The sequence below is a fragment of the Giraffa tippelskirchi genome, chromosome 13, assembly GCF_054371585.1.
Source record: "Giraffa tippelskirchi isolate mGirTip1 chromosome 13, T2T-mGirTip1v1.2.pri, whole genome shotgun sequence".
Lineage (NCBI taxonomy): Eukaryota > Metazoa > Chordata > Mammalia > Artiodactyla > Giraffidae > Giraffa > Giraffa tippelskirchi.
In genome coordinates, this window is record NC_137287.1 from 124281073 (window position 1) to 124292591 (window position 11519).

General features: G+C 45.9%; 2 long non-coding RNA genes across 2 annotated transcripts in view; one reads left to right on the forward strand and one right to left on the reverse strand.

Moving 5' to 3' along the window:
- LOC145530903 (uncharacterized) overlaps nucleotides 1–11448 on the reverse strand; it is a 38376-nt gene extending 26928 nt beyond the window's left edge. The window contains exon 1 of the long non-coding RNA XR_014072089.1: nucleotides 10925–11448. This is a non-coding gene — a long non-coding RNA (uncharacterized LOC145530903). The remainder of the gene's footprint in view (nucleotides 1–10924) is intronic.
- LOC145530906 (uncharacterized) lies at nucleotides 883–11400 on the forward strand. The gene is made up of 3 exons (XR_014072092.1): nucleotides 883–2576; nucleotides 8604–9465; nucleotides 10998–11400. It is a non-coding gene; the product is annotated as an uncharacterized LOC145530906 (long non-coding RNA).
- Nucleotides 11449–11519: the final 71 nt, after the last annotated feature.

Consider the following 11519-nt stretch of genomic DNA (forward strand, 5'->3'; position numbering starts at 1 on the left):
GGGGTTGCAAAGAGTCAGACACGACTGAGCAACTAAACAACAACAACTGCACCCATTTTGACATGTACATCTTGGTCTGTGCCAGCTAATTACTCCCCCACCCCTGCCACCTTTCCATTTGGCCACCTTTCCATACGTTTCTGAGTCTGTGAAACTGTTTGCCTTTTGTAATGACGTTCATTTGTATCCATTTTTAGATTCCACAGAAGTGATACTCTCTATTATCTGACTTTCCCTTTCTCAGTTATTTCACTTAGTTTGATCACCTCTAGTTTCTTCCCTGTAACTGGAAATGGTGTTATTTCATCCTTCTTTATGTCTGAGCAATATTGCATTGTGTATATGTGCCTCATTTTCTGTATCCGTCTGTCTGTCCTTGCTCACTTAAGTTGCCCCCTGTCTTGGCTGTGGATGTGCCTCATTCTCTGTGTCCGTCTGTCTGTCCTTGCTCACTGAAGTCACTCCCCTGTCTTGACTGTTGACCCGGCGCTGCCGTGGTCTATGGAGTGCGGGTGTCTTTTAAAATGTTGCTTTTTTTTCTGGATCTCCTTCTAGGTGTTGGATTTCTGGGTCACCGGGTACTTCTATGTTTAGTTTTTAAAAGAACCACCATAATGTTCTCCCTAATTGCTGTACCAGTTTACATTCCCACCAACAGTGCAGGAGGGTTTCTTTCTCTCCACACCCTCTGCAGAATTTATTGTTGTAGGTTTTTGATGTGGCCATTCTGACCAATGTGAGGTGATGCCTCATTGTACATTTGATTTGCCTTTCTCAAAGAACTAGTGATGCTGAGCATCTTTTCATGTGCTTTATGACCGTCTCTATGACTTCTTTAGAGAAACATGCATTTAGACCTTTAGCTGATTTTTTTTGTTGAGGTTTTTTTTTTTTTTTTTTTTTTTTTAGCTGAGGTGTACTACTAATTTGTATGTGTTGGAGAGAAAGTTCTTGTGGAATCAACCCTGAATATTCATTGGAAGTGGAAGGACTGAAGCTGAAGCTCCAATGTTTTGGCCACCTGAGGCAAAGAGTCAACTCATTGGAAAAGACCCTGATGCTAGAAAAGATTGAGGATGGGAGGAGAAGGGGCAGCAGAGGATGAGGTGGTTGGACGGCTTTTCCCACTCGACAGACGTGAGTTTGAGCAAACTCCCAGAGACAGTGAGGGACAGGGAAGCCTAGCGTGCTGCAGCCCATGGGTTCACAAAGAGTCAGACATGACTTAGCAACTGAACAACTACAAAAACCTGGATCTTCCTGAATATTAACTGCCTAGCAATTCAGCTGGCATTTAATATTCAGCTGCACAGTATGAAAAGACAAACAGATATGACACTGAAAAATGAACTCGCCTAGTTGGTAGGTGCCCAATGTGCTACTGGAGAAGAGTGAAGAAATAAATCCAGAAGGAATGAAAAGGCTAAAGTCAAAATGGAAACAGTTGTGGGTTTGTCTGGGGGAGGAAGTAAAGTCTGATGCTGTAAAGAGCAATATTGCATAGGAACCTGGAATGTTAGGTCTATGAATCCAGGTAACTTAGATGTGGTCAAGAAGGAGATGGCAAGAGTGAACGTTAACATTTGAGGAATAAGTGAACTAAGATGGATGGGAATGAGTGAATTTAATTCAGATGACCATTATATCCACTACTGTGGGCAAGAATCCCTTAGAAGAAATGGAGTAGCCCTGATAGTCAACAAAAGAATGTGAAATGCAATACTTAGCTGCAGTCTCAAAAACAACAGAATGGACTCTGTTCATTTACAAGGCAACTCATTCAATATCAAAGTAATCCAAGTCTATGCCCCAACCTCTAATGCTGAAGAAGCTGAAATACCAATTCTATGATGACCTACAAGACCTGCCAGAACTAAGACCAAAAAAAGATGTCCTTTTCATCATAGGGACTGGAATACAAGTTATCTATGAAATCTCTACTTTTTTTCCCCCGACTTTTTGCCTTAGAAGGTTGAGCAGAGGGGTGAGCATCAGGTCCTTGTGAGTTATTTATATCAGATACAGTTTTCTGTGATTATAAACAGAAAGATAGGAGATAAATTTTATGAATTATCTCTTAGAGACAAAGATTTCTGTGCATACGTCGAAGGAAGGAATGAAGGAAGGAAGGCAGAGGATTTTCCTTGTGGGTTACTTGTTACGTATATTGATTTCTTGTCAATTTAGGTATGGACCTCCTAATGCATCCCATCCCTTCACTTCAATTTTTTTCTGGAACCATTTGTTTGATTTGAATTCTCAGAGTCTCTTTCAGAATTGGAAATTGGTTGACTTGTACATCTTTTTTTTAGTTTACCTCATACACCATGTTCTACCTCTGCCTTAGTGTGTGATCCTTCAAACGCCATCCCTGTGACTACCAGTGTCATAATTCCCCAACTTCAGTGGCAGTTTTATATGAGTGAGAAATAGTCTACCGTATACATGCAGCACATCTTGTTGTTCAGTTGCTCAGTCATGTCTGACTCTTTGTGACCCCATGGACCGCAGCAGGCCAGGCTTCCCTGTCCATCACCAATGCCCAGAGCTTGCTCAAACTCATGTCCATTGAGTCGGTGATGCCATCCAACCATCTCACCCTCTGTCGTCCCCTTCTCCTCCTGCCTTCAATCTCTCCTAGCATCAGGGTCTTTCCCAATGAGTCAGTTCTTCGCACCATGTTACCAAAGTATTGGAGTTTCAGCTTCGGTATTAGTCCTAAAGAATATTCAGGACTGATTTCCTTTAGGATTGATTTGTTTGGTCTCCTTGCAGTCCAAGGGACTCTCAAGAGTTTTCTCCAACAGCACAGTTCAAAAGCATCAATTCTTTGGCATTCAGCTTTCTTTATGGTCCAACTCTCACACCCTTACATGATTACTGGAAAAACCATAGCTTTGACTAGATGGACTTTTGTTGGCAAAATATTGTCTTTGCTTTTTAATATGCTATCTAGGTTGGTCATAACTTTTCTTTCAAGGATCAAGCATCTTATAATTTCATGGCTGCAGCCACCATCTGCAGTTAGTTTGGAGCCCCGAAAAATAAAGTCTGTTATTTTTCCATTGTTTCCGCATCTATTTGCCATGAAGTGATGGGACCAGATGCCATGATCTTTGTTTTTTGAATGTTGAATTTTAAGACAGCTTTTTCACTCTCCTCTTTCACTTTCATCAGGAAGCTCTTTTGTTCTTCTTCACTGTCTGCCAAAAGGGTGGTGTCATCTGTGTATCTGAGGTTATTGATATTTCTCCCGGCAATCTTGATTCCAGATTGAGCTTCATCCAGCCCAGCATTTCACACGATGTACTCTGCATATAGTTAAATAAGCAAGGTGATAATGTACAACCTTGACGTATTCCTTTCCCCATTTGGAGCCAGTCCATTATTCCATGTCTGGTTCTAACTGTTGCTTCTTGACCTGCATACAGATTTCTCAGGAGACAGTTCAGGTGGTCTGGGATTCCCATTTCTTGAAGAATTTTCCACATTTTGTTGTGATCCGCACAGTCAAAGGCTTTGGCTTAATCAATAAAGGAGATGTTTTCCTGGAATTCTCTTGCTTTTTCTATGATCCAATTGATGTTGGCAATTTCATCTCTGGTTCCTCTGCCTTTCTAAATCGAGCTTGAACATCTGGAAGTTCATGGTTCATGTACTGTTGAAGCCTGGCTTGGAGAATTTTGAGCATTATTTTGCTAGCATGTGAGATGAGTACAATTGTGTGGCAGTTTGAGCATTCTTTGGCATTGCTCTTATTTGGGATTGGAATGAAAATTGACCTTTTCCAGTCTTGTGGCCACTGCTGAGTTTTCCAAATTTGCTGGCATATTGAGTGCAGCACTTTCAAAGCATCATCTTTTAGGATTTGAAATAGCTCAACTGGAATTCTATCACCTCCACTAGTTTTTTGTAGCAATGCTTCCTAAGGCCCACTTGACTTCACATTCCAGGATGTCTGGCTCTAGGTGAGTGATCACACCATCGTGGTTATCTGGGTCATGAAAATCTTTTTTGTATAGTTCTTCTGTGTATTCTTGCCATCTCTTCTTAATATCTTCTGCTTCTGTGAGGTCCATACCATTTCTGTCCTTTATTGTGCCCATCTTTGCATGACATGTTCGCTTGGTATCTCTAATTTTCTTGAAGAGATCTCTAGTCTTTCCCATTCTATTGTTTTCTTCTATTTCTTTGCATTGATCCCTGAGGAAGGCTTTCTTATCTGCTTGCTATTCTTTGGAACTCTGCATTCAAATGGGTATATCTTTCCTTTTCTGCTTTTCCTTTCACTTCTTTTCGTTTCACAGCTATTTGTAAGGCCTCCTTAGACAACTATTTTGCCTTTTTGCATTTCTTTTTCTTGGGTAAGGTCTTGATCCCTGTCTCCTGTCAAATGTCATGAACTTCCATCCATAGTTCTTCAGGCACTCTGTCTATCAGATCTAATCTCTTGAATCTATTTCTCACTTCCACTGTAGAATCGTAAGGGATTTGATTTAGGTCATACCTGAATGGTCTAATGGTTTTCCCTACTTTCTTCCATTTAAGTCTGAATTTGGCAATAAGGAGTTCATGATCGGAGCCATACTCAGCCCCCGGTCTTGTTTTTGCTGACTGTATAGAGCTTCTCCATCTTTGGCTGCAAAGAATATAATCAATTTGATTTTGGTATTGACCATCTGGTGATGTCCATTTGTAGAGTCTTCTCTTGTGTTGTTGGAAGAGGGTGTTTGCAATGACCAGTGCGTTCTCTTGGCAAAACTCTGTTAGCCTTTGCCCTGCTTCATTTTGTATTCCCAGGCCAATTTTGCCCTTGCATTCCAGTCCCCTATGATGAAAAGGACATCTTTTTTGGGTGTTAGTTCTAGAACATCTTGTAGGTCTTCATAGAATAATTCAATTTCAGCTTCTTCAGCATTACTGGTTGGGGCCTAGACTTGGAACTGTGATATTGAATGGTTTGTCTTGGAAATGAACAGAAATCATTCTGTCCTTTTTGAGACTGCACCCAAGTACTGCATTTCCAACTCTTCTGTTGACTATGAGGGCTACTCCATTTCTTCTAAGGGATTCTTGCCCACAGTAGTAGATATAATGGTCATCTGAGTTAAATTCGCCCATTCCAGTCCATTTTAGTTCATGGATTCCTAAAATGTTGATGTTCACTCTTGCCATCCCCTGTTTGACCCTTCTAAGTTACCTTGATTCATGGACCTAACATCCCAGGTTCCTATGCAATATTGCTCTTTATAGCATGGGACTTTACTTCCATCACCAGTCACATCCACAACTGGGCATTGTTTTCACTTTGGCTCCATCTCTTCATCCTTCCTGGAGCTATTTCTCTCCTCTTCTCCAGTAGCATGTTGGGCACCTACTGACCTGGGGAGTTTATCTTTCAATGTCCTATCTTTTTGCCTTTTCATACCGTTCATGGGATTCTCAAGGCAAGAATACTGAAGTGGTTTGCCATTCCCTTCTCCGGTGGACTACATTTTGTCAGAACTCTCCACCATGACCCATCTGTCTCGGGTGGCCCTACATGGCATGGCTCATCGTTTCTTTGAATTAGACAAGGTTGTGGTTGTTGTGATCAGTTTAATTAGTTTTCTGTGTTTTTGGATTCTGAACTATCTATCTGGATTCTACCTGAACAAACAGAAAAGGCCTCGAGTCTCACTACTCTTTCCCCATAAAGCATCACACAAACACCCAATCCAGACTCATCGTTTCAGGGTCCACAGTACACTACTGAGGGTGCTTCTATGGCAGGAGGCAGCATTGTCAGGAAGGAGACTTGAGCTAAGATCCCAAGGACCAGCAGAGGTGAAGACTGGCTTAATTTTGCCTTGAAATTCCTAGCAGCCTCGATCCCACAATGTAATTTTGTCCCAGCCTGACACAGCACACACTAAACCTTTAAAAATTGTTCACTGCCAGACTGTTTTGACCCCATCCCAGTTCAGCAGAGGGACTCAAGCCTGCTCGGCCTCCAGGGATGCGGTAGCGTCCCAAGTTAGGGAGGTCGAACATCATACAGTAGACACTGCTTTCCTTCCCTTTTCTTTACCATCTTGCCAATACTACCCACAGCATAGTCCAATTGACCTGCTGTGACGGTTGTCACTGCACAGTCGCCTGATTCAGGTATGAAGTCATCTATGGGTTTTCTCTATGGTATTAGGGGGACTATCTGCCTTAGGAGTTTGAGCAGATTGGTGAGCATCAAGTCTTCATGCCTTTTCTACCTCAGGTACCTTTTTTTTTTTTTTTTGCCAGTGGAAAGCAGGAAGATCACAGATAACTGGTGCGGATCATCTCTTAGCGCTACAGAGTTGTATGTCTGTGTGGATGGAAGGGAGGAGGAAAGGGTACAGCCCACGTGGGTGATTCATTGCACGTACAGATCTGCTTTCGCTTTGGGTGCTTATCCGCCAGTTTGTTCCAGGCCGTGCTCTTTCTTTCTTTCCGAAACCCTTTTTTTGACTTTGAATTCTCAGCATCTCTCTCTGGGATGTCAATTTGTTGCCTTCTATGTCTGTCCTCACTTGACCTAGACTAGATCTCATATACCCAGTTCTTCCTCTGCCTGCCTGACTCCTCTTGGCCTCTGATCCTTCATGGGCCATCCATCCGTGTCTCCCAGGGTTGGAGTTCCCTACTTTCCGTATCATTTTTTCTGTGAGTGAGAAACCGTCTACCGGATCTGTGTGCGACGTTTTCTTTAAGCTTCAGTCTCTCGTTGGGGATTTTGCAGGTTGCGCATCTAGGCTCCTGAAGGAAGCAGTGCTGGCGGTCTGTTGGAGTGCATGTGCCTTTTGATCGATGGAGCTCTCAGGATACAGGCCAAGGTGCGGGAATGACATAAGGCCTGACTTGAGAGTGTTTCTTTCAGGCGTTCAGAGTCTGCCGTCTCCCTTCTAGCGGCTGCTGTCAATGGGCGCTCCCACCCACAGTCCAGGGAGGTCCTTCTTCCTCCAGACTCTCTGCCGCGTTGATTTCCTATAGCCTTGCCATGTTGGCATTTGTGAGTGTTGCAATGTGACTTCCCATTGTCCTTTCGATTGGCATTCCTGCGGTAATCAGGGATGCTGAGCGCCTTGTTTGGTGGGGGAGGTTGAGTGCGTCTGTGCTGTTTTTTTCTTTCTTTCTTCTGCTTTAAGGGTGTGAGGGCGATTTTCCTTTGGCAGTTGGCTTCCTGAACATCAGCTGCCATTCCCTGGGGGCAGCTGGCTGGAAGGGAAGCCGAGGCCTTGTGGATTGGGCCGAGGTGCCTGTGGTTATGTTGTAGTTACAGACAATGGCCACAAGGTGGCAGCACTTTCCCATGCCCACCTTTGGATCCTGGGGGCAAGAGGAGCCTTAGGGCCAGCTGGCTTCCTGGGCTGTGCAATAAATGAGTGGGATGTGCCTGAGCAAAGAAGACAGGGCCTGAGTCGCACTCCTTTCCCCCTACAGCATCTCACAAACAGCCCTTCCAGACGAGTCCCTTCAGGGTCCACAGTGCACTGCTGGGGGTTCTTAGGCGTTAGAAGGCTGCATCCTCAGGCACGAGGCTGGAACTGGGCTTCCCAGCACCAGGAGAGGGAGAGGCTGCCTGAATAACCTCAGTTACGCAGATGACAGCACCCTTATGGCAGAAAACGAAGAACTATATAGCATCTTGATGAAAGTGAAAGAGGAGAATGAAAAAGCTAGCTTAAAACTCAACATTCACAAAACGAAAATCTTGGCATTCGGTCCCATCTGCTGCTGCTGCTGCTGCTAAGTCGCTTCAGTCGTGTCCGACTCTGTGCGACCCCATAGACGGCAGTCCACAGGCTCCGCCATCCCTGGGATTCTCCAGGCAAGAATACTGGAGTAGGTTGCCATTTCCTTCTCCAATGCACGAAAGTGAAAAGTGAAAGTGAAGTCGTACAGTCATGTCCGACTCTTAGCGACCCCATGGACTGCAGCCTACCAGGCTCCTCCGTCCATGGGATTTTCCAGGCAAGAGTACTGGAGTGGGGTGCCATTGCCTTCTCCGTCGGTCCCATCACTTCATGGCAAATAGATGAGGAATCAATGGAAGCAGTGAGAGTGTTTTTTTTTTTTTTTTTCCTTGAGCTCCAAAATCACTGCAGGTGGTGACTGCAGCCATGAAATTAAAAGACGCTTCCTTCTTGGAAGAAAAGCTATGACCAACCTAGGCAGCACATTAAAAAGAAGAGACATTCTTTGCTGACAAAGGTCTGTCTAGTCAAAGCTACGGTTTTTTCCTGTACTCATGTATGGATGTGAGTGTTGGACCATAGAAAAACTGAGCACCGTGGAATTGACGCTTTTGAACTGTGATGTTGGAGAAGACTCTTGAGAGTCCCTCGGACTGCAAGGAGATCCAACCAGTATATCCTAAAAGAGATCAGCCCTGAATATTCATTGGAAAGACTGATGCTGAAGTTGAAGCTCCAATAGTTTGGCCAGCTGATGCGAATACTGACTCACTGAGAAAGACCCTGATGCTGGGAAGGATTGAAGGCAGGAGGAGAAGGGGATGACAGAGGATGAGATGGTTGGATGGCATCACTGACTCAATGGACATGAGTTTGAGTAAGCTCCAGGAGTTGGTGATGGACAGGGAGGCCTGGTGTGCTGCAGTCCATGGGGTAGCAAAGAGTCAGACACGACTGAGTGACTGAAGTGAACTGAGGCAAAAAGGGCCTGACTTCCTCAGCTTTACCGTACTCTGGCCATCCCAGAACGTCCTATTTAAAAATTGAAGTTTTGCTTTGGCTCGATTTATAAATTGAAAAAGGTCTGTGCTGAATGCCTTATACAAACTTTGAAGGCATAATAATTTAACTCTGAAATTACAGAACATAGAACTTCCTAAAAGAAATTTCCAGCCAGTGGAGAGGGGAACCCCATAGGGTCATGCTTCGAGAACTGTGCCCCTTCCTATGAGGAGTCCATGGGCTTATATAAGATGAGGACTTATTGGAGTCAGGACTTAGTGATGAGGAACAGAGGTGTTAGGATCTTGACAAAAACAGTCCTAGGCTGGTGTCAATAGCCCAGTAATTGAGTCTAGCAGTTCAGTGACTCTGTGGCCTTTCTGGTATGTAACTACAAGGGGAAGGGAGTGTTGTGAGGATAAGCAAAGGATAAGATGTGCAACACTGTGTCCTTACATGGCAGGGAGAGAGACAGAGAGACACACAGGCAGAGCAGACAGTATTTTAGAAGAGAGAATTTGCTGAGAAAAGAAGACTGAGATAGGGAGGGCCACTGATGAGACAGCAGGCAGACTTCCTGACTGACCAGGAAGAGCTGATCTCTTTCGTGGGCTTGAGGCAATTGTTATAGTCTCAGGACAAAGAAAGTTCCTATGAGATGGGATGGTGTTCTCATTGGTTGGGGGTCTTTTGATTGCCCACCTTGCCTAATATGGAGATTGGAACTTGCTATTTAGGGACAGAATGTGAAGTGAAAAGTGAAGTGAAGTCGCTCAGTCGTGTCCGACTCTTCACGACCCCATAGACTGTAGCCTACCAGGCTCCTCTGTCTATGGGATTTTCCAGGCGAGAATACTGGAGTGGGTTGCTATTTCCTTCTCCAGGACATCTTCCCAACCCAGGGATTGAACCTGGGTCTCCTGCATTGTAAGCAGACAGTTTACCATCTGAACCACCAGGGAAGTCCAAGGGACAGAATGACAAATGACAAACAGAATGGCCCATGACAGTGGTTGCCATGGAGCTTAGCTAATTCTGGAAATATTGCCCTATGACCCCAGCATGTGGTTCCACAGCTTATGCTTCAGAAAGACCATGTTGAGATGGGGTGTAAGAGTCACCGTGGGGGCAGGGAGCTTTGTTAGGGCCTGATGGAGGGATCAGGCTTGAGCCAAGGTTGTGGCCCTAGAGGGAAATCAGTGTGGGGACTGGCCATAGGCTCTGGAGGGGGAACTGGCAGTCACTGGGGCACAAGGAAGTGGGAGACTGGGAGGCCCTGGGTGTCTGGACTCAGCAACCAGGGGAGATCGGGCTGCCTCCTGGGTGTGGAAGTAGCAGGATCACAGTCCTCTGTGAGGCCTCTTGGCCCTCAAGGTGAGATGGGGATGCGGTGGCTGGACAGATGCACCTGGTCTGGGAGAGGGTCCAGGCTGGAAATGTCACTGGAATTGTCACAGGAAGAGGAGAGGCTGGGCCGGGGCATGTGGGTCATAGCAGACTCTACGCTGGTGACTGTGGTGCAGTCCTGGTGAAATCAACTCAGAGCCAGAAAGGGCTGCCTGTCAGGAGCTCAGCTTCTTTCTCTGTTCCTATAAAACCCCCTGTCAGAGTCTGAAACTCTATCAGGAGATTTCTGAGCCCAGTGTTGCATGGTTTCATCAAAGGGCATGTGACCATGCTCAGTCATGTCTGACCCTGTGGACTGTAGCCCACCAGGCTCCCCTGCCCTTGGAATTTTTCAGGCAAGAATACTGGAGTGGGCTGCCATTTCCTCCTCCAGAGAATCTCCCCAACCCGGGAATCGAATCCCCTTCTCCTGTGTCTCCTGCATTGGCAGATGGGTTCTTTACCACTGAGCCACCCAGGAAGCCTTTTCATCAAAGGGTTCCTGGGGAAAACAGAACCACTGCCGGCCCTGCCCATGTCCCCAGTGGGAATGAGTCCCATCAGGGCCCTGGGGCTCACAGACGACAGGGAGCTCTTGCCCTCAGTACTGGCTCCTCCTCCTAACCAGCTGCTGGTTAGAGGCCCAGGCATCCCTATCCTGGCTCCAGGCTCTGGGCTTCTGGGACAGCTTAGGGATAAGTAAGACCGTCACACTCCTGTACCTGCCTGGGGTCAAGAATGTCTTAAAATCGGCACCTTGCAGATCATGGAGGGCTGAGTGTTTCCAGCGGGTATGGGGGAAACACGGGCCGTGAGGTTCCTACCTGTGCAGGGCCTTCCCAGTGCAGAGGTCTGTGCGTTTCCCCAGCCAGTCGACTCCCCACGTCATCCTCCCAGGAAGCCCAGATCCAGGGTCACCAGGGCAGAGGCCCTCTCTCCCTTTATGTGTAGCTGTCAGTCCCACAGTGAGAACCCGGTGCCCACCATCCGCCGTTTTTCTGTGTGTTGCTCCTTTCCAGATGACATGTTCAGAGGTTTGAGCATTCTCAGCTGCCACACCCTGGAGAGACCTCTGTAAAATCAAGCCCACTGTTTATGAAGCTCCGTTTTGCCTTTAGTCTACAGATTCTGCTCTTTCCCACAGTTGTCAGCGCCTTTTGCCTCATCCCACACAGTGAGGTTTTTCTATGTAGTTCTATTACAGTCAGATGCGGTGTCCCATTGTGTTCCACTCCTACACCCAAAATAACTAAAATAGAATATAATCGACCCCTTGGGCTATACACATCTGCAGGCTCAGACAAATGCATAGTGACAGGTATCCATTCTAAAGTATCACATGGACTCCTTTAAACCCCCACCCCATGCTCTGCTTATTATCTGTGTAGCTTTGCCTCATCCAGGATGTCATAAATAGGG